The sequence below is a fragment of the Pelobates fuscus genome, chromosome 3, assembly GCF_036172605.1.
Source record: "Pelobates fuscus isolate aPelFus1 chromosome 3, aPelFus1.pri, whole genome shotgun sequence".
NCBI classification, from domain to species: domain Eukaryota; kingdom Metazoa; phylum Chordata; class Amphibia; order Anura; family Pelobatidae; genus Pelobates; species Pelobates fuscus.
The window spans coordinates 79,520,575-79,547,743 of NC_086319.1; positions in this window are offsets into that span (position 1 = coordinate 79,520,575).

A 27,169-nucleotide genomic window follows, 5' to 3' on the forward strand; every position below is an offset into this window, starting at 1 on the left:
TTAATAAAACTGAAATATTTTACATTGAAGGGTTAAAAGGACATGGACACTGCACCTAGGCCACTTTGTTGAGAGGAAGTTGCCTGGGTGACTTTAGTGGTTTTCTAATGGAAAAAACATACTAAGGCAACAACACAGGTCTACCTAAATTCACAAGCAAACCATTCTGAGAATGTAGTCCAACTATGTTGGGTTTAGGTCAGGAATCTCATACTCAGGATTCCCAGATGTTTCTGAACTAAAAACTCTCACTATGTTACATAGTTACATAGCTGAAAAGAGACTTGCGTCCATCAAGTTCAGCCTTCCTCACATTTGTTTTGCTGTTGATCCAAAAGAAGGCAAAAAACCCAGTCTGAAGCGCTTCCAATTTTGCAATAAACTAGGAAAAAATTCCTTCTTGACCCCAAAATAGCAGTCAGATGCCTCCTTGGATCAAACAGCTATTACCCCACTAATTAGAAATTATATCCCTGTATGTTATGTTTTTGCAAGTATTTATCCAATTGCAATTTAAACATCTGTATAGACTGTGACAAAACCACCTCTTCCGGAAATGAATTCCATATCCTTATTGCTCTTACTATAAAAAAAACCTTTTCTTTGCCTTAGATGAAATCTCCTTTCTTCCAGCCTAAATGTGTGACCTTGTGTCCTATGTATAGCCCTGTTTATGAATAGATTTCCAGATAATGGTTTGTACTGGCCCCGAATATATTTGTATAATGTTATCATATCCCCTCTAAGGCGCCGTTTTTCCAAACTGAAGAGATTTACATTTTTTAACCTTTCTTCATAACTAAAATGCTCCATTCCTTTTTTATCAATTTTGTAGCTCGTCTCTGCACTTTTTCTAGTGCCATGATATCCTTCTTTAGAACAGGTGCCCAAAATTGCACAGCATATTCAAGGTGTGGTCTTACCAGCGATTTATAAAGAGGCAAAATTATATTTTCATCTCGAGAATTTATGCCCCTATTTATACATGACAAAACCTTACTGGCCTTAGCAATGGCAGATTGACATTGCATATTGCTACCTAATTTGTTGTCTATAACAATTCCCAAATCCTTCTCGTGTGTGGTTATCCCTAGTTCACTACCATTTAGGGTGTAAATTGCTTGTGCATTCTTAACCCCATTCTTACCATCTATTCAAATAATTCAGCAATAGTGATGTCCCGAACGGTTCGCTGGTGAACATAGCTTGTTCGCGTTCGCCACGGATGGCGAACATATGCGATGTTCGGTTCGCCCCCTATTCGTCATCATTGAGTAAACTTTGACCCTGTACCTCACAGTCAGCAGACACATTCCAGCCAATCAGCAGCAAACCCTCCCTCCCAGACCCTCCCACTTCCTAGACAGCATACAATTTAGATTAATTCTGAAACTGCATCCTTTTTTAAAATTTATTTTTTGTATTATTTTTTGTAATTTTTTTTGTGTTTGTGTTTATTATACATTATCCTCCCCATAGCCAGTAAGCTGTGTTTATTATACATTATCCTCCCATAGCCAGCAACCTGTGTTTATTATACATTATCCTCCCATAGCCAGTAACCTGTGTTTATTATACATTATCCCCCATAGCCAGTAACCTCTGTTTATTATACATTATCCCCCATAGCCAGTAACCTCTGTTTATTATACATTATCCCCCATAGCCAGTAACCTGTGTTTATTATACATTATCCTCTCATAGCCAGTAACCTGTGTTTATTATACATTATCCTACCATAGCCAGTAACCTGTGCTTATTATACATTATCCCCCATAGCCAGTAACCTGTGTTTATTATACATTATCCTCCCATAGCCAGTAACCTGTGTTTATTATACATTATCCCTCCCATAGCCAGTAACCTGTGTTTATTATACATTATCCTCCCCATAGCCAGTAACCTGTGTTTATTATACATTATCCCCCCACAACCAGTAACCTGTGTTTATTATACATTATCCCCCATAGTCATTTATCGTTGGACCTAGGCAGCATGATGTCTTAGGCCGGCCCAGAGAGTGAGTGAGTGAGTGAGTGAGTGAATAATATAACATATATATGTTCAGAAACATATTAGTAATATATGTAAATTGGGTTCATGCAAAGAGGGTGAAAAGGTATTAAAGAAAAACACACTTATTGCATCAAATTTACAAAGCCAAACTTTTAAAAGCTTTCCTCATTTCTTTCTCGGGATGAGGAATATATTGGTTGTAGACTGAGGATTTACATCTGCCCAATCTTTTAATAATATGCACTGGAGTGTCAGTGTTGAAGGAGACCGAAGCTGCCCCTATTCTAAATGAAAGACCCGAGACATGGATACAACACATTCTCTCACACACACTCACAAATTACTAATATTATTTTAATTTGTCCATCCAGCCTCCCTACATTTGGGAGAGCTGGAGTGGATCTGTACCTGAGGTCCAGTGGGGCTGCTGTGAGGCGGGTGGCTGTGAGCAAATCAGTGATGGCGAGGGAGCTGTAATACTCCTGCTTTGCTCTCTTGCGGTCTGTCTACTGATGCAGGGAGCCAGACACAGTTACAGTGACACACAGACAGACAGCCACACACAGAGGCAGATGGTCACACACAGGCAAACAGTCACGCACACACAGTTATAGCTACACACACACACACACACATACAGTTACCGACACACAGAGGCGGACAGTCACACACACAGTTACCGTCACACAGAGGCAGATAGCCACACACACACACAGTTATCGTCACACAGAGGCAGACAGCCACACACACACAGTTATAGTCACACACACTGTTACCTCTTAAATCAATTAATAGGACGGCCGGGGGGGAGGATAGGCTCTTGTAGATTTTTGGGAGAAAATAAAAGATCATAGGGTTCATGATGTATGTATATATATGTATAAACATACGTTGTTTTTGATATATATATATTTATATATACAATTTGTTATGTTTTTTTGTATTTTTTATGTATATATGTGCATATTTCTTTAAGGTTTTGGGTCTCTTGTAAATCCGCATATATATTCTTTTTCCTTGTAATTTGCATATGTGTGGTTATATACATGGGCATATATGTTCGAGATGACAGTGGGTTTGTTTGTTTGTTTCTTTCACCCACTGCCACCTCGAGCTTCTTCTCGTTGGTTTTTATTTCTGATGTGCGCTCCAGTGTGGAACGCTGCAATGGAGGTTCCGGTATGCGTTCCACTCTGGAACGCGGAAGTTAAGAAGACGGCTGTATGACATATGACGCTCCTCTAGATTTGTCCAATGAAAGACGATTGACGTCAGACCCCGGAAGTATCCAACACCGCGGGAAAATTTGAAAATTTGATTGATGAGAAATACCTGCATTTAAGGATATATAAAGGAACGATTTTGGACAGTACTCACATCCCTGAAGAAGTCAGCATTGACGAAACGCGTTGGATTGAGTATTGAAAAGGACTTTTACTTTCATTTTATTTTCTCATTGTATTTTTATTTATATATTTTTTGGACTTTGTATGGTGTGATCAGCTATTGTTCCATTTTCTGCATAGACCCATTTTTTCATCTTGGTCCACTTGTCAGTGGAGATATGCTTGCTGATTGTGACCTGAATGTAAGTGCAATCAGTGTAATAAATTTATAAAATTTTAAACAGTACTATTCTATGAATATTTCTCTTTCTATCCATTTGAGGATCTCATATTTGAAGAGAGTTTTCGTTTCTACAAACAGACACCCTTAAGGGGAGATTAAGGGGAGATAAGCGCAGACCATCAATACCTTTTGTAAGTTCTCTACCTCCTGGATGTGATTATTCCTTTCAAATATACTTCACTATATATTATTTATTATCCTTTAGTTTTTTGTTCAAGATCACGTCCTGTTATACAGGTTGTATCCTCTATTCTGTACGTTGTTACTATATGTGCTATCCCACTTTTTTAACTTATGTTGCTTTTTAAGCTATATTAGCTCATTTGTTTCTTTCTTAGAGAGGGGAAGGGTGTTCCATAGGAACGGTGCAGCCCTAGAAAAGTCTTTAAGGCGAGCATCGGAGGTTGGAGTACGTACAGAGGTTAGACATAGGTCTGCGGCAGAGCGTAGGGGCCAAGATGGGACATATTTGTGTATTAGTGAGGATAAGAAGGTCAGAGCAGCATTGTGTAGAGATTAGTAAGCAAGTGTCAGGATCTTAATGGGACACTATAGTCACCCAGACCACTTCAGCTCAATGAAGTGGTCTGGGTGCCAGGTTTTAACCCTTCACATGTAAACATAGCAGTTTCAGAGAAACTGCTATGTTTACATTTGGGGTTAATCCAGCCTCTAGTGGCTGTCTTCCGGACAGCCACTAGAGACGCATCTGTGACATTTTGAATGCGCGCGCGCCACTTGCTGCGCATGCGCATTTGGCTCCAGTGACGTCTGACGGGGGGAACTGACGTCGGACAGGGAAGGAGAGGTCACCAGCGCCGAGGGAGCCCAGCACTGGATTAAAGTAAGTAACTGGATTAAAGTTTTAACCCCTTCAGCGCCATGGGAGGGGGACCCTCAGGGCACTATGGTGTCAGGAAAACCGCTTTGTTTTTCTGACACTATAGTGATCCTTTAAATTGAGTCCTATATCTTACAGGAAGCCAATGTAGGGACTGACAGAGGGGGAGGCCTGGGAGGTGCGGGCGGACAGGAAGATGAGCCTCGCCACCGCATTCATTATAGACTTAATGGGGCAAGTTGGGAACACGTAAGACCACTGAGAAGCGGATTACAGTAGTCAAGGCAAGAGAGGATAGCGGCATGGACAACACCTTAGCCATGTCAGGTTTTAAATAGGGTTGTATGCGCACAATGCTTTTGAGATGGTAGCGGGGCCAGCGCGCCCACGAGGCGAAACAAGCAGCCGCCTTAGGGCGCACATGCCCGAGGGGGGGCGCCAGATTGGAGTGACAAGCAGGAGGTGGGCGCACAGTGCTCCCTTCTGCCAGTCACTCTGTGTAGCGTGGTTGAGCGGAGCAGTGCGCACCACGGTTCAGGAACTTCTGTTTCCTGTACCTAGCTGGACTGAAAAGAAGTGCTCACTGAGAGAGAACTTCCTGTCAGTCCGGCCGGGTACAGGAAACATAAGTTGTAAGACACGCAATGGGGAAAATAGGGAATAAGATACACTAAAGAGGGGAAGACATTTAAAAAGGGGCATAAGAAACAAAAGGTGGGTTAAGGGGCACACAGGTGAAGATGCTGTTGGGTGGGTGTGCCAAAATCATCTTTGCCTGTGGACTAAAAAATCCTTGTACTGGCTCTAGATGGAAGCGGCAGGATGTGCCGATTGATTGGACATGAGGGGTGAAGGAGAGGTCGGTGTCAAAGAGAACACTTAGGCAGCGAGCCTGACAGGTAGAGCAGATTGTAGCGCCATTGACTTGGAGGGACACAGACAAGGGAGTAGCAACACTTGAGGGAGGGAAGACCAGAGGTTCTGTTTTGGACAGGTTCATTTAAAGGAAATGAGCAGCCATCCAGTTGTAAAAAGCAAAGAGGCAGTCAGAGACACGAATCAGGAGGGGTGGTGAGAAATCAGGGGAGGACAGATAGATTTGTGTGTCATCCGCATTGAAATGATACTGGAAGCCGAAGGAGCTGATGAGCTTACAAAGGGAGGCAGTGTAGATTGAGAACAATATGGGATCAATAGGGACTGTTGTCTGCATGAAAAGCCTGTGGGGTGTAACCAGTATAATATATAAAAGTGTCAATTTCTATTGAAATCTGCACAGTTTGCAAAAGAAAAAAAGCCGACACACTCTTCACACATAAAGCTTTTCAGCAAGCTAAAGTATTAGCAGTCTGGTGTGTCCCTTTATTATGTTATTATTTATTATGTTATTATTTATATAGCGCCAACAAATTCCGCAGTGCTTTACAGTGGGTGGACGAACAAACATGTAGTTGTAACCAGACAGGTTGGACACCCAGGAACAGAGGGGTTGAGGGCCCTGCTCATGAGCTTACATGCCAGAGGGAGTGGGGTAAAGTGACACAAAAGGTAAGGATAGTATTAGACTTATGACAGTTGCAAGGGAGGAATTAATAGTTTCATTGATACGCTTTTATGAAGAAGTGGGTTTTTAATGATTTTTTTGAAGGAGGGGAGACTGGGTGAGCATCTAACGGAGGAACGGTGCAGCCCCCGAGAAGTCTTGAAGGCGAGCATCAGAGGTGGGAGTACGAACAGAAGATAGACGTAAGTCTTCAGCAGATCGTAAGGGCCTAGACGGGACATACTTGTGTATTAGGGAGGATAGATAGGTGGGAGCAGCATTATGTAGAGATTTGAAAGCAAGAACCAGAATTTTAAATTGAGCCCTATATTTTACAGGAAGCCAGACTTTCTTACAGCAGTATTGGGGCTTGATAGTTTTGAAATCAGGTTGTTGATTAAAGATATGTGATATATAAAGCTGCAATAAAGCTGAGGGAGGGGGATATGTATCTAGTCACAGAGATGAAGGGATAATTATTCAAATAAAAACAAACATATCAATAAGAGAAGGGAGCGGTTGGAGGACTGTCAGAAATCAGAGGGGAAATAGAGGAATGCATATAGGTGAATAAAACAATTACATACAGGGCTAGCAAAACTACACTTTAGCATGACAGGCAAGATATAAAGGCAAGAAAATATACAACGCACACAGGGTAAATAAAATAAAATGTACAGGGTGGTTAAATTAAATCTAAATGATGCTGTGCAGGATAGAGTCTTAGTATGGTCTTCCAGAAGGTTACCTTTGCTTATTGCAGACGATCAGCTGATGGAGCACTGACTTTCTTACTGCAGTATTGGGGCTTGATAGCCTTTAACTGACATACATCTGGCACCACATTCTATAATTGAAAATGAGACTCCTTTACTCTTGCATGCCAGGGGTAATCACAACAACTACAGATCATTTTCTGTAGATGATGTGAAGCTAAGGCAGGGAACTGCTTGTAGGAAGAAAGCCTGTCGGTTTAAAAAAAAAAAAAAAAAGTTGCTTTGCACCTAACAAATCTACCACTGCAACATGTAGATTGAACTGTAAGCACTTCAAGTGTGTACCCCCAAGACAGATAGATACGTATAAACCAATACGGCAAAGAGTGAAAAAAACAAATGCTGACACTAGGTGGCACTGCTCCCATATGAATGAAAAACCTCAGTCCATGCAGTATTTGTTCATTTACTTTAATTTATAGCTGCACGTATCTATGCTTCTCCTCATAGGCACTGTATGTGTCAAGAGCATATGGACCTCAATGAGAGAGACTGGTCACGTTACATGCAGCTGCTCGTTGTACTTAATTCATAATTGTAGAATGCAAACAAAATTGTGTACAGTTTTATGTGGAAAATCAGAGAATACAAAATTGGGAAGGCAAATGAATGATCGTTTAGAGGTCTAACAGTTTTCGTGTTGGGCACAGATGCAAGCTTATTTATTGCATGGAATAAAAGTGGTCATTTTTTTGACAGTATTTGGTTGTGTATGGCTGTGTGTGACAGATTGGGGAGGAGGGCTGCAGGCACAGCTGAAACCTGTTAAAATCTTTTAAAATGAGAGGGAGGCTAGAACTGAGAGTGGCCAATGGGATTTGGAATAGCTGCGCTACCTTCTTTCCAATACAAGTTCTGTTTTGAATATTGATGAAAACTCAAAGGAAGATATTTCTAGTAGTTCAAAAAGAAATCCTCGCTTTTTATTGAAGTATTTAACGTGAATGTATGCTCTGTTTAACTAATAACAGCTTGTATATCTTGAATATATTGTTGATCATAAAAATGAAAAATGTTGTTTCTTGAGGAGTTTTAAAGTTAGTAATTAAATCCGCTCAATTGCTGTTGGTTCCTCCTTCACACCAGGTTCATGGATGTTACACGGGTTCTCTCCCACCTCCTAAAACATGGACTCTACTTGTAGAAGCTTTATTGTCGGCACATCACCAGTGTCTGTCACTCAGTTCTTATATTCCTCCAGCAGAGCACAACGTATGGTTGCTTAGAGTAATTAGCACAGCCAGTGCAGCGCATTGACTGTAGTTGCTGTGATGGAATGCGAGGCAAACATCTGTTGGAGGGTTCCACTGAGCTCCTATGCTACTCAATCCCTAGCACAGGCCTGTATTTCAGGAATTGACAGGTGAGGAGACAAAAAAGGTATTCCAATGCACTGTATAATCATGGGGAAAAGACAATACAGTAAAGATAAATTAATAAGAAATTAATAGAAGGTAATACCTGTGAGATCTAGCATTTACAGGGATAGGAAGCCTTAGAACATTTTCACTGGTTTTGTGTGATCAAGGAGATAATTTGGGAAGATGTCTACCTGTTAAGACATGCTATAAAGCAGTGGTTTCCAAACCAGTCCTCAAGGCACTCCTACCAGTCCAGGATTTAGGGATCACCCGGTTGTGTGTAAGATGTGTTTAAAAAAAAAAAAAAAAACACCTTGACACAACTGGGTAATCCCTAAATCCTGGACTGGCAGGCGTGCCTTGATGACTGTTTTGGAAACCCCTGCAATAAAGGAATCAGAGAGCAGTATTGGTGGAAGATGGGGAGGGAGGATGGGAACTACTTAATAAAGAAAATGGCAGATGTCGCATGAAGTGGTTTTGGCATAGATGAGATAGAATGAAGTGATATTACGTAGATGAAGGTATGTACTTCTGGAAAAAGGGGCAAAGGGGCAAGCAAACGTGCTTACAATGAAAAGGTTAGCCAAATAGATGCTGTATCCTAAGACATTAATAATCGCTATACTGTAAATACTAATACACTATATATACAGAAATTTGCATTGAAAAAGTAACAGTGAAGAAAGTAACAATGGCGGGAAAATAAATAAATATATAGTCGCATAGGGAGTAAACAAAAAGGCAGAATAACGCAAATTTTAATTAACTTGTCCCATCATTCCAACTATTTTTCCTTTTTGAATATATTTTAGAACCTTTCTCATATACTTATCCTTCCTATGTCCATCGACTAGTTTTGTTTCTCTTCATTGTCCCTCTCTTAATATATTTTCCTTATTCTTCCCATTTCCCTAGGTTTTCCACCATAAGCACTGTGTACCTACCAGTTTACCAACTCCTGTTAAAGCCTGATGTTTACAAGTCTAATGTACTTACAATATGATAGTCTTAATATGTTGTAATGTACAGGAATTCCCAGACATACTGTCTATGTGACATGCAGAATATTATGTAGCAGGTGTGGTTGTAATGTACTGGACTGGTAGGGGGTACTTGAATTCTGGGTTGTGAACCACTTCCATAATGTATACGACGGGCCTATTTTTTCCCATAGAGTTCTACTTCCCATAACACTCTCTAAAAGTGAAGGCGTGTCCATAGAGCAATACTAATGGAAAAAATATTAGTGGTAAGGACTACTCAGATATTTATCCTGGAGTTTTAAGTTTTTCATAAAGTGTGTGTTAAGGTAAATGTGTGTTAGAGAACCAATTTATATCTTTTCAATTTATAACTTTATGTCTCTTTAATTATTCTAGTACTGCGGTTTTGCATACCTTTTAATGCATGGCAGGCTGGGGAAGCTGTTGAGAGCTAGTGGACATGTCAGGAGTTTTAGGGAATTCTCGGGCCCACCTTTTGGGGTGGAGTCATAGTGCCTGAAGATTTCCAACAAGAGTGATCAATTTTAGAATGCAGCAATAAGCTAGCAGTACCTTCTCTCTTACTCCAGACTAGCTGATTAGGCTTTAACTGTAAGGTAAGGACTAGGCTAGAATCAGTTTAGATTGCCATTTGACTAGCTACTAGTAATGTCGCGAACATAAAATTTTCGGTTCGCGAACGGCGAACGCGAACTTCCGCAAATGTTCGCGAACGGGCGAACCCGGCTAACCGCCATAGACTTCAATAGGCAGGCGAATTTTAAAACCCACAGGGACTCTTTCTGGCCACAATAGTGATGGAAAAGTTGTTTCAAGGGGACTAACACCTGGACTGTGGCATGCTGGAGGGGGATCCATGGCAAAACTCCCATGGAAAATTACATAGTTGATGCAGAGTCTGGTTTTAATCCATAAAGGGCATAAATCACCTAACATTCCTAAATAGTTTGGAATAACGTGCTTTAAAACATCAGGTATGATGTTGTATTGATCAGGTAGTGTAAGGGTTACGCCCGCTTCACAGTGACAGACCAAACTCCCCGTTTAACGCACCGCAAACAACCGCAAACAGTCCATTTGCACAACCGCAAACTCCCCATTTGCACAAGGTTGGATACCAAGCTAGCCATGTCCCGTTCCTTGTCCTCACTGATGTCATTGAAGGTCTCTTCCTCAACCCAGCCACGTACAACACCAAGGGTCCCCGAAAGGTGACAACAAGCCCCCTGTCTCCCAGTGACAGCCTGTGAGGGAGAGCTCAGAGCTCTCCCTTAATACAGGCTGCGCTGCATAGCCTGGCTGCGCTCCGCCCCCCTGCCTCTTAACGCTGCCCTCACTGACAGACCCCACTTGGGTCTATCAGTGAGGGCAAAGGGGGCGGAGTTAAGCAGCAATCAGAGGAGGAGCTACATGGCAAGCAGGGGCGGAGCTACACTGCAAGCGGGGCGGAGCTACATGCAGGCGAACCCTTTGCCTGGTAAGTTAAGGGAAGCAGTTCCTGCTCCCCCCCACCTAGCCCATCTGTGCCTTCTGCCCCCCCACCTAGCCCATCTGTGCCCCCTGCCCCCCCAACTAGCCCATCTGTGCCCCCTACTCCCCCACCAAGCCCAACTGTGCCCCCTGCCCCCCCACCAAGCCCAACTGTGCACCCTGCCCCCCCACCAAGCCCAACTGTGCCCTCTGCCCCCCACCTAGCCCAATAATGCCCCCTGCTCCCCCACCTAGCCAATCTGCGCCCCCTTCTCCCCACTTAGCCCATCTGTGCCCCCTGCCCCCCACCAAGCCCATCTGTGCCCCCTGCCCCCCCACCTAGCCCAATAATGCCCCCTGCTCCCCCACGTAGCCAATCTGTGCCCCCTGCTCCCCACTTAGCCCATCTGTGCCCCCTGCTCCCCCACCTAGCCAATCTGTGCCCCCTTCTCCCCACTTAGCCCATCTGTGCCCCCTGCCCCCCACCTAGCCAACTATGCTCTCTGCCCAACCACCTAGCCCAACTGTGCCCTCTGCCCACCCACCTAGCCCATCTGTGCCCCCCACCTAGCCCATCTGGGCCCCCTGCCCCCCACCTAGCCCATATGTGCCCCCTGCTCCCCCCACCTAGCTCAACTGTGCCCTCTGCCCCCCCCACCTAGCCCATCTGTGCCCCCTGCCACCCCACCTTGCCCAACTGTGCCCCCTGCCCCCACCTAGCCCATCTGTGCCCCCTGCCCGCCCTTCTAGCCCATCTGTGCCCCCTGCCCCCCCACCTAGCCCATCTGTGCCCCCTGCCCCCCCACCTAGCCCATATGTGCCCCCCCACATAGCCCAACTGTGCCCCCTGCCCCCCACATAGCCCATCTGTGTCCCCTGCCCCCCACCTAGCCCATATGTGCCCCCTGCCCCCCCACCTAGCCCATCTGTGCCCTCTTCTACCCACCTAGCCCATCTGTGCCCCCTTCTCCCCCACCTAGCCCATCTGTGCCCCCTTCTCCCCCACCTAGCCTAACTGTGCCCCCTGCCCCCCACCTAGCCTAACTGTGCCCCCTGCCCCCCCACCTAGACTAACTGTGCCCCCTGTCCCCCCACACCAGGCCTAACTGTGCCCCCTGCTCCCCCACCTAGCCTAACTGTGCCCGTTGCTCCTCCACCAGGCCTAACTGCGCCCCTGCTACCCACTGTGCCCTCTGCTCCCCCACCTACCCACTGTGCCCCAGCTACCTACTGTGCTCCTGCTCCCCAGCTACACACTGTGCTCCTTCTCCCCCACTTACCCACTGTGACCCTTGCTTCCCCATCTACCACCACTGTGCCCTCTCTCCCCAGCTACCTTCTGTGCCCCTGCTCCCCCAGTTACCCACTGTGTCCCTGCTCTCCTACCTACTACTACACTACCCCTGCTCCCCCAATGTGTCCCCTGCTTCTCCACACACCACTACACTACCTATGCTCCCCCACCTACCACTACTGTGCCCCTGCTCCCCAGCCTACCAATACACCACCACTGTGCCCCCAGCTACTACCACTGTGTCCCCTGGTCCCCCACCTACCACCACTGTGCCCCCTGCTCCCCCACCTACCACTACACTGCCCCTGCTCCACCAGCTACCACAACTGTGCCCCCTGCTCCCCCAGCTACCCACTGTGCCCCCTGCTCCCCCAGTTACCACTACACTACCACTGCTCTCCCACCCTCCTCCACTGATCCCCCTGCTCCCCACCTACCACTACACTACCTATGCTCCCCCACCTACCACTACTGTGCCCCTGCTCCACAACCTAACAATACACCACCACTGTGCCCCCAGCTACAACCACTGTGCCCCCGCTTCCCCACCTACCACTTCACTGCCCTGCTCCCCCACCTACCACTACACTACCGCTGCTCCCCCACCCTCCTCTACTATGCCTCCTGCTCCCCACCTACCAGTACACGACCTCTGCTCTTCATATCAGCACACATATAACACGCATCCAATACAACAATTACAAATATTACACACAGCCAACACATAGCATACATATCACACACAGCCATCACTCGTATCACACACAGACACCATACACTACATCATATTATTATGAGATTTATCACAGCAGAGCTCTCTTATACAGAATACAATATGTAGCGGTCCTCTGAGCTCTGGCCAATCAGAACGTTGCCACGGATTACTACAGGAAAGCTCTGACACTGTAAGTGCCTGAGCTCACAATACAGTTACTTATGGTCTTGCACCCGGTGGAGGCGCTGACCAGATTCCCAGCATACTGGATCACCAGAGTTTAGCATGCCCACCTCCATGCAAGGTAACAACAGGGAAGGGGGAATCATTTTTGTTTTTAAATAATTATTAGTTTAATAAATTCTATATACAAACACTACACACCTATTGACATACCCTGTACATGGATAAAGGGGTATGATGGGGGGAGCCGTCAAGATTTTTCGCACAGGGCGCCTTAAGGCCTAAGGTCGGCCCTGGAAGGAAACTGACTGCTATTATATTACAATATAAATAGAGTAAGGAGCACAACCAAAAAATCTTTATAAATATGAAAAAAACTTTATTACATGGGTATATACTCTAGGTCTGTCTCTTTAAATATTATCCACAGAAATACAAGGTCATGCTATGATAAAGCATTTACAAAAAAAGCATATGTATAAAAACACATGTAAACACGCAATGCGTGGTATGTAAATTAAAGAAATATCATGCAAACAGATGACTATAATATTGAGTATAAACAAAACCCAAACATGTAAAAAATACAGTAAACCATACCAAAAATCAGTGAGAAGCAGGGACAGAGTTTTTTGGGTTCATCAGGGGATAGAGCCTCATGTGGGTGAGCACCCAACATATATTGTATTAGCCTTTTCCTTGGGCTAATCTAACGTTTAGTCGAGTGTGCCCACCTTGTCTCATCTTCATTATGCTATTATATTACAGTCAAACATTTTTTTTTTTTTTTTAATGCAAGCTATTGTGACACTAGATATGAGTGGTGGCACTGGGCAAGTGGGCACAGTATACGCTGTAAGCCTGACACACACGCTGGCAGGCAGGCAACTGCAATAAGATTACACAGAAAAAAAAAAAAAAAGCAGACTGATGTTCTAGCCCTAAAAAGGTTTTTTTGGGGTGCTGTCCTTACAGCAGAGATCAGATGAGTCCTTCAGGACTGTAGTGGACACTGAATACACTAGCCTAGCTATCGATTTCCCTATTAAATCAGCAGCAGCTACACTGTCCCTCCTCTCACTAAGAATGCAGCTTCCGGGGGGCGGGACCCAGCTGTCATGGAGGAAAGACACACTTAGTGTGAGCTCCCTCAATATCTCACTTTAAGCAGCTATCAACAAGCGAATTTCACCCCAGAAGGGGATGACCCAGCAATGTTGCTCCTACCTGACCGACCCGACATGCTTAATAGCGGTCAGCAACTCAACAGAGTCTTACTTACCTCTGCGTGGCAAGTGTGGCCTGGTGCTCACCGGGCGGGAGAGGCGGCCGATCTCCCGATCCTGGGATGCCCAGGAGCAGCTACTTCCCGGCAGGAGCTCCGTTACCCCCCCCCCCCCCCTCGGACCGGTGGGGGTTATCCCGGTCCACCCCTGAGAGGCTGTCTGGAGCTAATGGACGCACAGAGCACAGCCGCCCAGGCTGACATACTCATCTGTGACTCTCCCAATATGGCGGCAGCCGCGTGTCCTCCTGGTACCAGCAAAGCATGGCAGGATATTGAGTCTAAGCTAGACAGATTCTTTCATAAATTTTGGAAGCAAATAACAAGCAGGAAGCCCCAACAAGCTCCACCACAGCTAAGCGAAGCAGTCCCCATTAAAATCCACCAACGCAAAAGGCATCAAAGACGGGACCGGAGGCACAAACAGAAATGCAGAGCCTGCCCCACGTCAAGCACTCGCCTCCACCTTAAGCCACCACAATCCCACACCGGACGTGAAGCACCACCGGGACAGATCCAACCACTCGACAAAACAAGCTTCCACCACCTCAAGCCGCAAACCCGGCACTCAGCCAGAGACTTGTCTTTGTTGTTCCAGGTATCAGGGACTCCCAGGGTCTGCACCTGGCGCCCAGAAGGGATCGGATGAGCACAAGCAGTAAACAGCAGCCCGCCAAGCATGTCCCACTATAGCCGATCCTCCACACCATGCCTTTGATCACATGAACTGCTCTCTGCACATTAACTAATCGTAAAGTAGCAAGCGTTTAAACATGTCATTAATATTATTTCACCTCCTAAAGAGTTTATTGTCGTAGTTCCTTACATTCCTTTACCTTAACCGTTCATGTATTATGTTATTCACTAGTCTCATCTCATGGGGCGACTCACACTTGATTTATAACTAGTGGTGGAGCTGCTGATATAAATACACAGTTGATAACGTGCAAGCTATAACCTAAACATGACAGCCATCTTTCACAACAATGTACTGCTATATACTCATACTCTCAGTGCAACTAGCCATGATATACGCACGTTCAGCCTAGCATGCTCAAATATAACACACTTCTGTCTAAAAAAAAAAAAAAGAATAAGAAAAAAAAAAAAAAAAAAAAGAATGCAGCTTCCGAATGAATATAAAATGGATGCTGTCCAGGAGGTGGTAGCATCTGGGAGGGAGGGTCTGCTGCTGATTGGCTGGAATGTGTCTGCTGACTGTGAGGTAAAGGGTCAAAGTTTACTCAATGATGACGAATAGGGGCGGACTGAACATCGCATATGTTTGCCGTCTGTGGCGAACGCGAACAAGCTATGTTCGCCGGGAACTATTCGCCAGCGAACCGTTCGGGACATCACTACTAGCTACTATGCCAGGCAATCACACTGAAATGACGCGCATCCTTCACAAGTGGGTACATTGCCACTGACACTAATTGTGCCACAAACAGCCCTCTTCTATTGCAGTCTGCTTGAACTTGTCAGATGTGACAATGCAAGGCTACCAGGTGAAGATGGCAGTTTTGGGGAATAATTGTTCTACAATGTTTTTAATTTGGCAAACTAGCCGTATATAAACTGCAATTGTGTATTTGTGGACTTTTTTTTTCCCATGTTTTGTCTTGATGTCTGTAAAGATAGTTAAATGCCATATTGACATAAGTTCTGCACATAGACGTTGATTTTCGAAGACAATTTGACAATGTCTCTCGTTGTATGGAGGAAAATACCCTTTATATAGTAGTTTCTCGTTAAAAGTGAATTGATGTAATTTTCAAAATTACCATTACCCAGAAAATCTATTCTAATTGGCTTATGTTCGTTTTTAAAACACTATTACTAAATAAATTGTATTGTGTTTGCAGAACACAGAGAACAAAAAGTGTTGTGTTTTATTTTTTTTCAGAGTAATTATTGCAATTACAAGTGATTGTTTTTCAAAAGCTTCATTTATTGAAATTAGCAGGAAAATCGCAAGGGGGTTTATTCACCAAATAGTGCTAGGTGTGGAGCTGTCTACAAATCTGTAAATATTTGAATCAAAATGAGAGTGCCTGAAAAACTGTTCTATTTATTGTATTAACTTTTTCCCCATTTTTGTTTTTTACATAATTATTTTTGAATAAGACTGTATTCTCAATGTCCCAATAGGAAAGGGTTATATTGACAGATTCATAATGTAGTGCAGTAATACAGACAGATTCATAATGTGGTGCAGTAAAGGAATGAAATTAAGGCTATTAAGCCAAAAAGTGGCAAGGCAACAGTAGTCCATGGAAGTCTAGAAGTATTGGGGCCCAGCATTACACAGTAAATAATGATTTCTTTGTCTGCTGCTGGAAACAAGGTAAACTACCACAGGACCTCTGTGAACTTATAATCACCACCCTGTACTGTTCCAACTATTGGGGGATAACACTGCTCTCCGTCGTAGGAAAGATCCATGCAAGGGTACCTTTGAACAGACGGGTACCCACTGTTGCAGAAGAACTCTTTACAGAAAGCCAATGAGGCTTCAGAGCTAGAAAGAGCACCACCAACATAGTATATGTTCTCAGACAGTTTCAAGAAAAATTTGGGGAACAGAACAAGGCATTGTGACATTCGTTGACCTCACCAAAGTGTTCGACACTGTGAGCAGAAAAGGTATTTAACAAATCTTGGAACGCCTAGTACGTCCCCTCACTATGTTTATTCGGCTACACGAAGATCAACATGGCCAATTCAGACAGAACAATGACCTCTCAGAACCCTTTCTTAATGTGTAAAACAAGTTTGAGTTCTTGTACCAACTATCTTCACAATCTTTTTCAGCTTGATGCTTCAAAGAGCCACTGTAGACCTTGATGAATAGTTTGGTGTCTATATCTGTTACCACACAGGTGGCTGCCTATTTAACCTGAGGAGACTAAGACAGTGGATCAAGGGAACAACGTCCTGCTTTGCAGAAGCTGCTGAGCTCTTCAGATTAGAAGTCAGTCTAAAGAAGACAGAAGTCCTCTACAAGCCTACACCTCATGAAGTTTACCATCACCCCCACATCACCATTGGCGAATCAGAAATGAAGACAGTCTATCAGTTCAGCTACCTTGGGTGAATCATCTCTTTAGATGCCAAGATCAACAAAGAGATAGATTGCAGACAGGCAAATTCAAAAAGAGCATTCGGTAGACTGTGTAACAGAGTCTGGAACAACAAAAATCTAAAGAGAGGCGCAAAGATCAGTGTGTACAGAACTGTCGTACCGACCACTCTTCTGTACGGCTCTGAGTCGTGGGTTGCCTTTCGCCATCATCTGAGATTCCTTGAGTGCTTTCACCAACGCTGTCTCCACACCAACATCAAAGTTCTCGAGCAGACAGAGACCACCAGCATCGAGGCAATGTTTTTGAAGTTGCAGCTGCACTTGGCAGTACATGTCTCCAGGATTGAAGATCACCACCTACCTAAGTTTGTGCTGTATGGTGCCAAAGGTGCATCTTCTAGGAAAAATAGAGTTATAATTACAGAATGCTGCCAAATATGCCACCATTGGCACTGCCATCTTTCTTCTAAGTCCCCATGCCAGAAAATATGTCATCATCCGTGTCAATATTTTATCCCCATGTACAAGAATTCTGCACAGTGTTCTATGGCAATATTGTATTTAAATCTGCTCAGGGATAACGTATGATTCTTTGGGAAGGATCCCAAGAGATGTGTCAAGCTATTATCTATAATGTCACCTGTCAATGAATAACAGCTGATATAAATGGGAAGGTTTTCAGGCAAAATGCTGGATGAGCCTTTCAGGGCCATGAAATACAGTTTTACTTAAAACAACTTTGTCTTAAGTAAAGTATAACTTTTAAATAGGTTTGAATTAAAAGAAATCAAATGCAAGTCATAGAAAGATTTTATTAAATAATTCGTCTTTATTAAAAACTGCCAGCTGACAAGTATAATGTTCAATAAAGCATTGCTTAATAAAAAAATAAAAAATGTAAAAATCCAGCAGTTAATCCGAGATTTATTTAAACTAAAGAAAGACAAACCCACTTCGGATGAGCATTAGTCTTAAAGGGGCACTTTGCTGTCCAAATACAAAAATAACAGAAAAAACATGATTTATTATATATGCCCTACAATGAAAACACAAATGTATTTAATTCAAAATTTCTTATTGGGGGTATATTTAAAAACAACTTGTAAAAGCTGCTGATCTCTTATTTGCAGCCTTTGTAAGCTCACCAGCACATACTTTCTGTGGCTGTCCAATCACAGATTTTCCAGTGCAGTTCATTGAAAAGTCTTTGCAGGGCAGGTGCTCTGAGCAATTGCAACCTCTTGAGTTTAGCTCTACTGAGCTAAGCAAATCAGAAAGTAACAGGACCAGATGTGACAGCCTACCCGTGTGGGACAATGTGACAAAATAATAAATACCATGTAATCACTAAACTATTTCACAACCTCCTCATTTTCTGTAAATGATGAACAAATGAAATGCTAAACTTAAATTGTTTATTTAATAACCTTATTTTATATATCCCTGAACATCCCTGAACAGCCTCCGCTGCCATCTCTTACACAGGTAAATGATGCACATCCACCCAGCCAACCATCTGATCTAAAAGAAAATGTGAATCATCAGAGCAGGCAACCTTCTTCCATGGTCCAGTACTGACATATCCCAAATGAAGACGGTTTCAGCAGTGGACATGGGTCATCATGAGCACTCTGTCCGGACTGCAGCCACGCAGTTCCATATGCAGCAAACTGCAATGCGCTGTGCTGACACCTTTATATCATGGTCAGCATTAAGTTTTCAGCAGTTTGAACCACATTCTCTTCTGTGTGATCGGACCAAACAGGCTAGACTTTGCGTCCCACGTGAATTAATGAGCCATGGATGCACATGACTGTGACGCTGGCTCACCAGTTGACGTTCCTTGAACCACTTTTGATAGGTACTAGCCACTGCATACTGGAAACACCTCACAAGACTTGCCTTTTTAGAGATGGGGGGCCAAAACGATCCTTCTGTTCACCTCCGGATTCTTATTCCACCAAGAGACATCCACAGGACAGGGTTAAAAATTTAAGAAAATGTATTCAATAAAAAAAATATATATATATACATAAATATATATAAGCAGTCACCAATTCAGCAAAGGATATGAATGCAGAAAAAGTAGCCCTACGCGTTTCGTTCGTTATGAACTTCCTCAGGGATCGCAATAAATATGCTATGCTGAATTGGTGACTGCTTATATATATTTATATATATATATTTTTTATTGAATACATTTTCTTAAATTTTTAACCCTGACCTGTGGATGTCTCTTGATGGAATAAGAATCCGGAGGTGAACAGAAGTATCGTTTGGCCCACCATTATATCAGGGGAGGCACCCTAAGAGCGCTTATACTTACCTTTATCTAGTGAGTGCAATAGATTGCTGCGCACAGAATATTGTATTTTGTAACAATATCACACTATGTTTTGCTTTATGTTTTCTCTGTAGATTCACACAGCCATATCCCGAATTGTTTTTGTTGTGGTTTCCTATATATGATATAGGTCGTCTTTTGGGTAACGACCTAGGGAGGCTGTTACACGTTATTTAAAGCTAAGTATTATTGTTTATTTTTTCACTATTTGTATATGTTTGGTGATATACCTGTTAGCCCTTTTTAGAGATGCTCTGATCCAATCATCTAGCCATCATTATTTGTCCTTTGTCAAAGTCACTCAGATCTTTTTACTTGCCCACTTCCAACACATGAAATTTAAGAACTGACTGTTCACTTGCTGTGTAATATATCCAACACTTGACAATTGCCATTGTAACAGTTGTGACCGAAAGCAAGGAATTGTGCTGGAGGGAATCTATATACCTCCCCAGATTTTGCAAGGATCCTACTTTGTGTAATTAGCCCCAGGGAAATGTGTAATGTTATAATGAATGTTGCACTTTAAATATGTGTATATTTGGGCCCTGGGGTGGAGTACTTGGAGAGTAGGGTGGGCCAGTGCTCCACTCCACATTTTGGAAGTTGCTTGTAACCTACAGGTGAGAAGTCCAGTTCCAGAGTTTGAATCCTAATTTAACCTGAAAAGGATTGTCAATTACCAGTGCTATTAAGTACTCCCCTGCCACGGAAGGAGGGAGAGTGTGTTTGGTTTCTGTGAGTGGAAACAGAGAGCTGAAAACCTGAAACAGTAAGGTTGTTTATGTTGGGAAATGGACAAGCCATCCAACCCAGTTAGCTGATTATTTTGTTTAGTTAGTACTCAGAAGAGCAAGGCTTTTGTTTTGTATATTTTTGTTACCTTTATACCTTACTGTGCATTTATTTTGGAGCCACAATAAAAGAGCAAGTCCTTTTACCTCATCCAGCGTGTGAAGTGTCTCTAAAGCCTGAAAAGACTGTGTGTAACACCCCAATCCCAGGACAAGGTACCAATGGAAAGGAGTACTTTTGTCACATATGGTGGAGGATGCAGGCAGCACACGGCAAAGTCATACAGCAGGAGATCCAGAGTCTATCACAAAGGCTGGCCAGGGATGCCACAGAATCACCACAATGTCCAAAGGTGATCAGAGTGAGTCACTACTTGCAAAAGATGGTATCCACAGATGATGTAGAGGCCTACCTGATGGCATTTGAGCGAACCGCTGAGCGAGAAGGTTGGCCTGAAGTGGAATGAGCAAGTCTGCTAGCACCATTTCTTACGGGTGAATCCCAGAAGGCATACTATGATCTGGAACCAGCGGAAGCCAGTGACTACAAGAAGCTGAAAGCAGAAATACTGGCACGCCTGGGGGTGACAACAGCCGTCCGTGCCCAGAGATTTCATTCATGGACTTACAGCCTGGATAAAGCGATTCGTTCACAGATGTTTGACTTGATACACCTTGCCAGAAAATGGTTGCAGCCAGAGATCAACTCACCCAGCCGCATTGTAGAGCAACTGGTGATGGAAAGATTCCTAAGAGGCTTACCTATTGGACTTCGTCGGTGGGTCAGCCAGAGCAATCCCCAAACAGCAGACCAATTGGTTGAACGGTATATAGCAGCGGGAGAACTGCTTCAACCTTCTGGCCAAGAGAGACCCAAGAATCCGAAAACCTACAACCCCAGCAAATCTGGTAAGACTGTTCCAGGGAAAAGGGGGTCTTTTGATGAGAGAACAGGGTCTTATTACCCAAGAGACATTGTTAAAAGAGAAAAAGACTTTGGGAGGTGGGAAGAGCCTACAAATGAATCACAAAGTACTAATTATGGTATAAAATGCTTTAAATGCAGAAACTTTGGACATATTGCAAAAGACTGTCCTGAAAATGTTGAACCAATGGAGTGTAATTTTGGTAATAATTGGGAAGGAATTGCACTTTATTCACAGGTTGTATGTTCTGTGGAAAAAAATGGTTATTTGAATAGTCACCCTGGGTGTACCGTGAATGTGGAGGGGAAAAATATACAGGCATTGCTAGATTCAGGGAGTATGGTTACCCTTCTAGACCAATCCTTATTACAGGATACTCATATTGTTAACTCTGGAAAAGTTGATATTGCTTGTGTGCACGGGGATATACATAACTACCCTACCGCAGATATACTTGTTAAAACCCAGTGTGGTACTGTAAACTGCAGAGTGGGGCTGGTACCAAAACTGGCACATGAGATGATTATTGGAAGGGATTTTCCCCATTTTCTAGACCTATGGGCATGTTTTGAAAACCCATCAGGTGAACAGAATGATGAATTTCCTTTTGCAGATACTCTGGCAGATGAGAGAGATCATGATGATGAGCCTAATAGTATGCAGCACTCCCCTATAAAAACATTAGTTGGTGAAAACCCAGAACAAACTAATGCGGGACCTTCTAGAAGCTTTGAACCAGATATAGAGTTAGTTGATTTAGAGGTTAGGCCTGGTAACTTCATAAGTGCACAGTGGTCTGACCCAACATTATTGGTAGCCAGGAATAATATTTCTATAAGTAATGGATCCCCTGTCAATGCAGGGAATTCTCTTATTTACCCTTATTTTGAAGTGGATAATGATCTGTTGTACAGAGTTGAGAAAAAAGAGTCCGTTATTACAAAGCAGCTGTTAGTACCACAAGCCTATTGGCGCACTGTGTTAAACCTTGCACATAGCCATGTTTTGGGGGGTCACCTAGGGGTTGACAAAACAAGAGAGCATGTTTTGAGGAGATTTTACTGGCCTGGAGTAATCGCAGCTATCAAAAACTACTGTTCGTCATGCCCTGAATGTCAGGTCACTGCGCCCTTTACGGCTTACCGTAGCCCTTTAGTACCCTTGCCTGTTATTGAAGTGCCTTTTGAACGTATTGCTATGGATTTTGTAGGTCCTCTGGTAAAATCCAGTAGGGGGCATCAGTATATATTAGTAGTACTAGACTATGCTACCCGTTACCCTGAGGCAATACCTATGCGCACAACCTCAGCAAAGTCCATTGCTAAAGAGTTAATGATGATGTTTAGCCGGGTTGGGATTCCCAAGGAGATCCTATCAGATCAGGGTACTCCATTCATGTCCAAGGTTACTAAGGAACTCTGAAAGCTCCTTCACATTAGACACCTCAAAACCTCTGTTTATCACCCACAAACCGATGGTTTGGTTGAGCGATTTAATAAAACGTTAAAGGCTATGCTGCGCAATGTAACTGATAAAGATGGGAAAAACTGGGACTTTCTATTGCCCTATTTAATGTTTGCCATTAGAGAAGTACCCCAAGCTTCCACGGGTTTCTCACCTTTTGAATTATTGTATGGCAGACACCCCAGGGGATTACTTGACATAGCAAAGGAAACTTGGGAACAAGAAGCAAACCCACATCGCAGTGTAATAGAACACATAACTCAGATGCAGGAACGTATTGAAGCCATTATGCCAATAGTCAGAGAACACATGCAAAAGGCTCAACAAAATCAGCAGAATAGCTATAATAAGAATGCTAGAATTCAAGTATTTCAACCAGGAGACAGAGTATTAGTCCTGGTTCCCACAGTAGAGAACAAATTCCTGGCAACTTGGCATGGGCCATATGAGATTATTGAAAGAGTAGGAGAGGTAAATTATAAAGTAAGGCAACCAGGTAGAAGAAAGGGAGTGCAAATATACCATGCCAATTTGCTAAAACAATGGAAAGAAAGGGAAGTTCTGGTTACTACAGAGGCTTCAACCTTCCCTGATAAGTGTAATATTGACCCCGAAGTAAATATCTCAGAGACCCTGTCAATACACCAGACAAGGGAAGTTAAGGAGTTTATTAGATTAAATAAAGAGGTATTCTCCCCAGTCCCAGGAAGGACTAGTGTGATTAAACATGACATTTTGACAGAACCAGGAAAAAGGGTCAATCTCAAACTATACAGAATACCCGAGGCTCGCAGAGAAGCTATCAGAGCAGAGGTTAAGAAAATGTTAGATCTTGGAGTCATTGAGGAGTCACAAAGTGACTGGAGCAGTCCAATTGTGCTGGTACCAAAGCCTGATAATACAGTACGGTTTTGTAATGATTATCGCAAACTGAATGCTATTTCTAAGTTTGATGCATACCCCATGCCTAGAGTTGATGAGCTAGTAGAACGACTTGGGAGAGCCCGGTACCTCACTACACTAGATTTAACCAAAGGTTATTGGCAAGTACCACTCACAGAGCGAGCAAAAGAAAAGACCGCATTTTCTACTCCTGATGGCCTATTTCAGTACAGAGTTTTGCCTTTCGGCTTGCATGGTGCCCCTGCCACATTCCAAAGAATGATGGACAGAATACTAAAGCCGCATGTGCGCTATGCAGCTGCATACTTGGATGATGTTGTAGTACACAGTGAGGATTGGGAATCTCACCTTCCAAAAGTACAGGCTGTCCTTAACTCAATACAAAATGCTGGCTTAACTGCTAACCCCAATAAGTGTACAATTGGCCTAGAGGAAGCAAAATATTTGGGCTACTCTATTGGTAGGGGACTAGTGAAACCCCAAGTTGCTAAAATTGAAGCCATACGAAATTGGCCGAGACCACTGACTAAGAAACAGGTGAGAACATTTCTTGGCCTCATTGGCTATTACAGGAGATTTATATCCAATTTTGCTACAATTGGAAGCCCATTAACTGACCTTACTAAAGCTAATGCTCCAGTAGTGGTCAAATGGTCCCCAGAGACCCAACAAGCATTCAGAAAACTTAAAGAAGCCATTTGTGCCCAACCAGTGTTGGTAACACCTGATTTTTCTAAAGAATTTATTTTACAGACAGATGCCTCTGATGTAGGACTAGGTGCTGTTCTCTCTCAGGAAATTCAGGGTGAGGAGCACCCCATATTATATTTAAGCAGGAAGCTTAATCCCCAAGAAAGAAACTATTCCATTGTTGAGAAGGAGTGTCTGACTATAAAGTGGGCAGTAGACACACTTAAATACTATCTCTTGGGACGAAAATTCAGACTAGTGACAGACCATGCACCCCTTACTTGGATGAGCCAAAACAGGGAGAAAAATAGTAGAGTAACCCGCTGGTTCCTTAGCTTGCAACCCTTTAATTTCTCCATAGAGCATAGGGCTGGGAGTAAACAGGGAAATGCAGATGGTCTTTCGCGGATGCACTCGCTAATGTCCATGGTCACTCGACCCAATAGGTCTGAGCTGGGGGGGAGGATGTGTGACCGAAAGCAAGGAATTGTGCTGGAGGGAATCTATATACCTCCCCAGATTTTGCAAGGATCCTACTTTGTGTAATTAGCCCCAGGGAAATGTGTTATGTTATAATGAATGTTGCACTTTAAATATGTGTATATTTGGGCCCTGGGGTGGAGTACTTGGAGAGTAGGGTGGGCCAGTGCTCCACTCCACATTTTGGAAGTTGCTTGTAACCTACAGGTGAGAAGTCCAGTTCCAGAGTTTGAATCCTAATTTAACTCACCTGAAAAGGATTGTCAATTACCAGTGCTATTAAGTACTCCCCTGCCACGGAGGGAGGTAGAGTGTGTTTGGTTTCTGTGAGTGAAACAGAGAGCTGAAAACCTGAAACAGTAAGGTTGTTTATGTTGGGAAATGGACAAGCCATCCAACCCAGTTAGCTGATTATTTTGTTTAGTTAGTACTCAGAAGAGCAAGGCTTTTGTTTTGTATATTTTTGTTACCTTTATACCTTACTGTGCATTTATTTTGGAGCCACAATAAAAGAGCAAGTCCTTTTACCTCATCCAGCGTGTGAAGTGTCTCTAAAGCCTGAAAAGACTGTGTGTAACACCCCAATCCCAGGACAAGGTACCAAGGGAAAGGAGTACTTTTGTCACACAGTATAACGATATTCACTTCACCTGTCCGTGGTTTTAGTGTAGTGGCTGATCAGTGTATAAATTATATTGTTTATGCTTGATATGTTTTGATACTCCCTATGCTTCCTATGTTTAAATAAATAATATGCTGTTTTAGAATGAAAATATCTAGTAATAAAGGAATGCCTCTTTCTTGAGCCCCAGTGCTGTGCGAGCCGCTCTTGAGCCCCCCCTCTCCCCCCCCCCCCCCAGCGCCAGGCTGATCCTCTAGGCGCCCGAAGGTGGGGGCACCTAGAGGCCAAGGTGGTGGTCATTTGGCCACCTCAGGGCGCCCCCAATTAGGTGATTTTAAGGAATGGCAGAGCAGGCACCTGCTTACCTTGATGGCAGGTGACTGCTCTGCCATGAAATGCCGGAGGAGAGGGGGACAGCAGGCAGACGGCAGTGTGGGCGGCGAGGGAGGCTGTTCTTACAGCTTATCACTCCTCTCTTGATCACCCGATGTAATGCCGGGAGCCGGGATATGACGTCATTCCGGCCCGGCATACTAAACAGTGCGCTGGAGAAGTGAGAAACTGCCTCACACTGGACCCCAAGGAGGCAGGGAGGCTGAATTTGCCTCAAAAAAATTAAATTGTATTAGGCAGGGTGTGTGTATGGATGCATGTATTAGGCAGTGTGTGTTTATAGATGTACGCATTAAGCAGTATGTGTGTAAGGATGTATGCATTAAACAGTATGTGTATATGGATGTAGGTATTAGGCAGTATGTGTGTATGGATGTAGGTATTAGGCATTGTGTGTGTATCGATGTACGCATTAGGCAGTATGTGTTTATTAGGCAGACCTAACTGAAAACCATATGGCAAAATTTAGGCCAAAATAGCTGATCTAGAAGAATTTTCCAATTCTCCAAAAGCTGTTTTTGCTTAAACTTTGCAACTTTGGTTTTCAACTCACTGCAATTCAGAGTTTAGTCAATAAACCTCTGTGAGATTGTATTTGCTTTCATGAGGGGGCGGTAAAATGGATCTTTGCCTACGACGGCAGAAATTCTTGCACCGGCCCTGCATAGCCAACACAGGCTCCAGACTAAAACCCCATTGAGCTGGTTTGGGATGAACTTGACTGATGAAAGCAAAGGAATCTACAAGTGCAATACATTTGTGGTATGTACTGCATGAGAATCAGCAAGAACTTAAACCTTATTTGATATCAATTGTGAAGGGAAAACCACAAGTATTTCCAGCTGTCATATCTGCAAAAGGTGACTTCTTTAATGAGTCAAAAATGTAGATTACTACTGTAATCAAACTATACGTTTCCCTCCTTCTCTTCTGTACCCCATCAAAAATGCTTCAATAAAAGAAAGATTGACAAAAAAAATGTAGATTAAAGTTTGTTAAACATAATGATTCCATGATTTGTTTTTAATCTCCTATTTCAACAAAAACTGGAAAAATTGAGATGTTCTTAAACTTTCGTATAAAGTATATACACTATTGGGTAGATGCATATATTTTAATTACCATAAAGATTTCTGTGACGGAGCTCCTATACTCTGGCTCAGTATCTCTGCCACGTATCCCTTCTCTCCTAGGAAAGAGTAGCCAAAGTGATTAAAGCTTGTCCCAAACAACAGCCAAGGCTTGATGAAGGGTAATACAGCTACATCTTTATTGAGTGACAACCATCTTTATATAGCACAGTCCCCAACAGGGGGTCATCAGGAAAACAATAGACATTGCACATCCA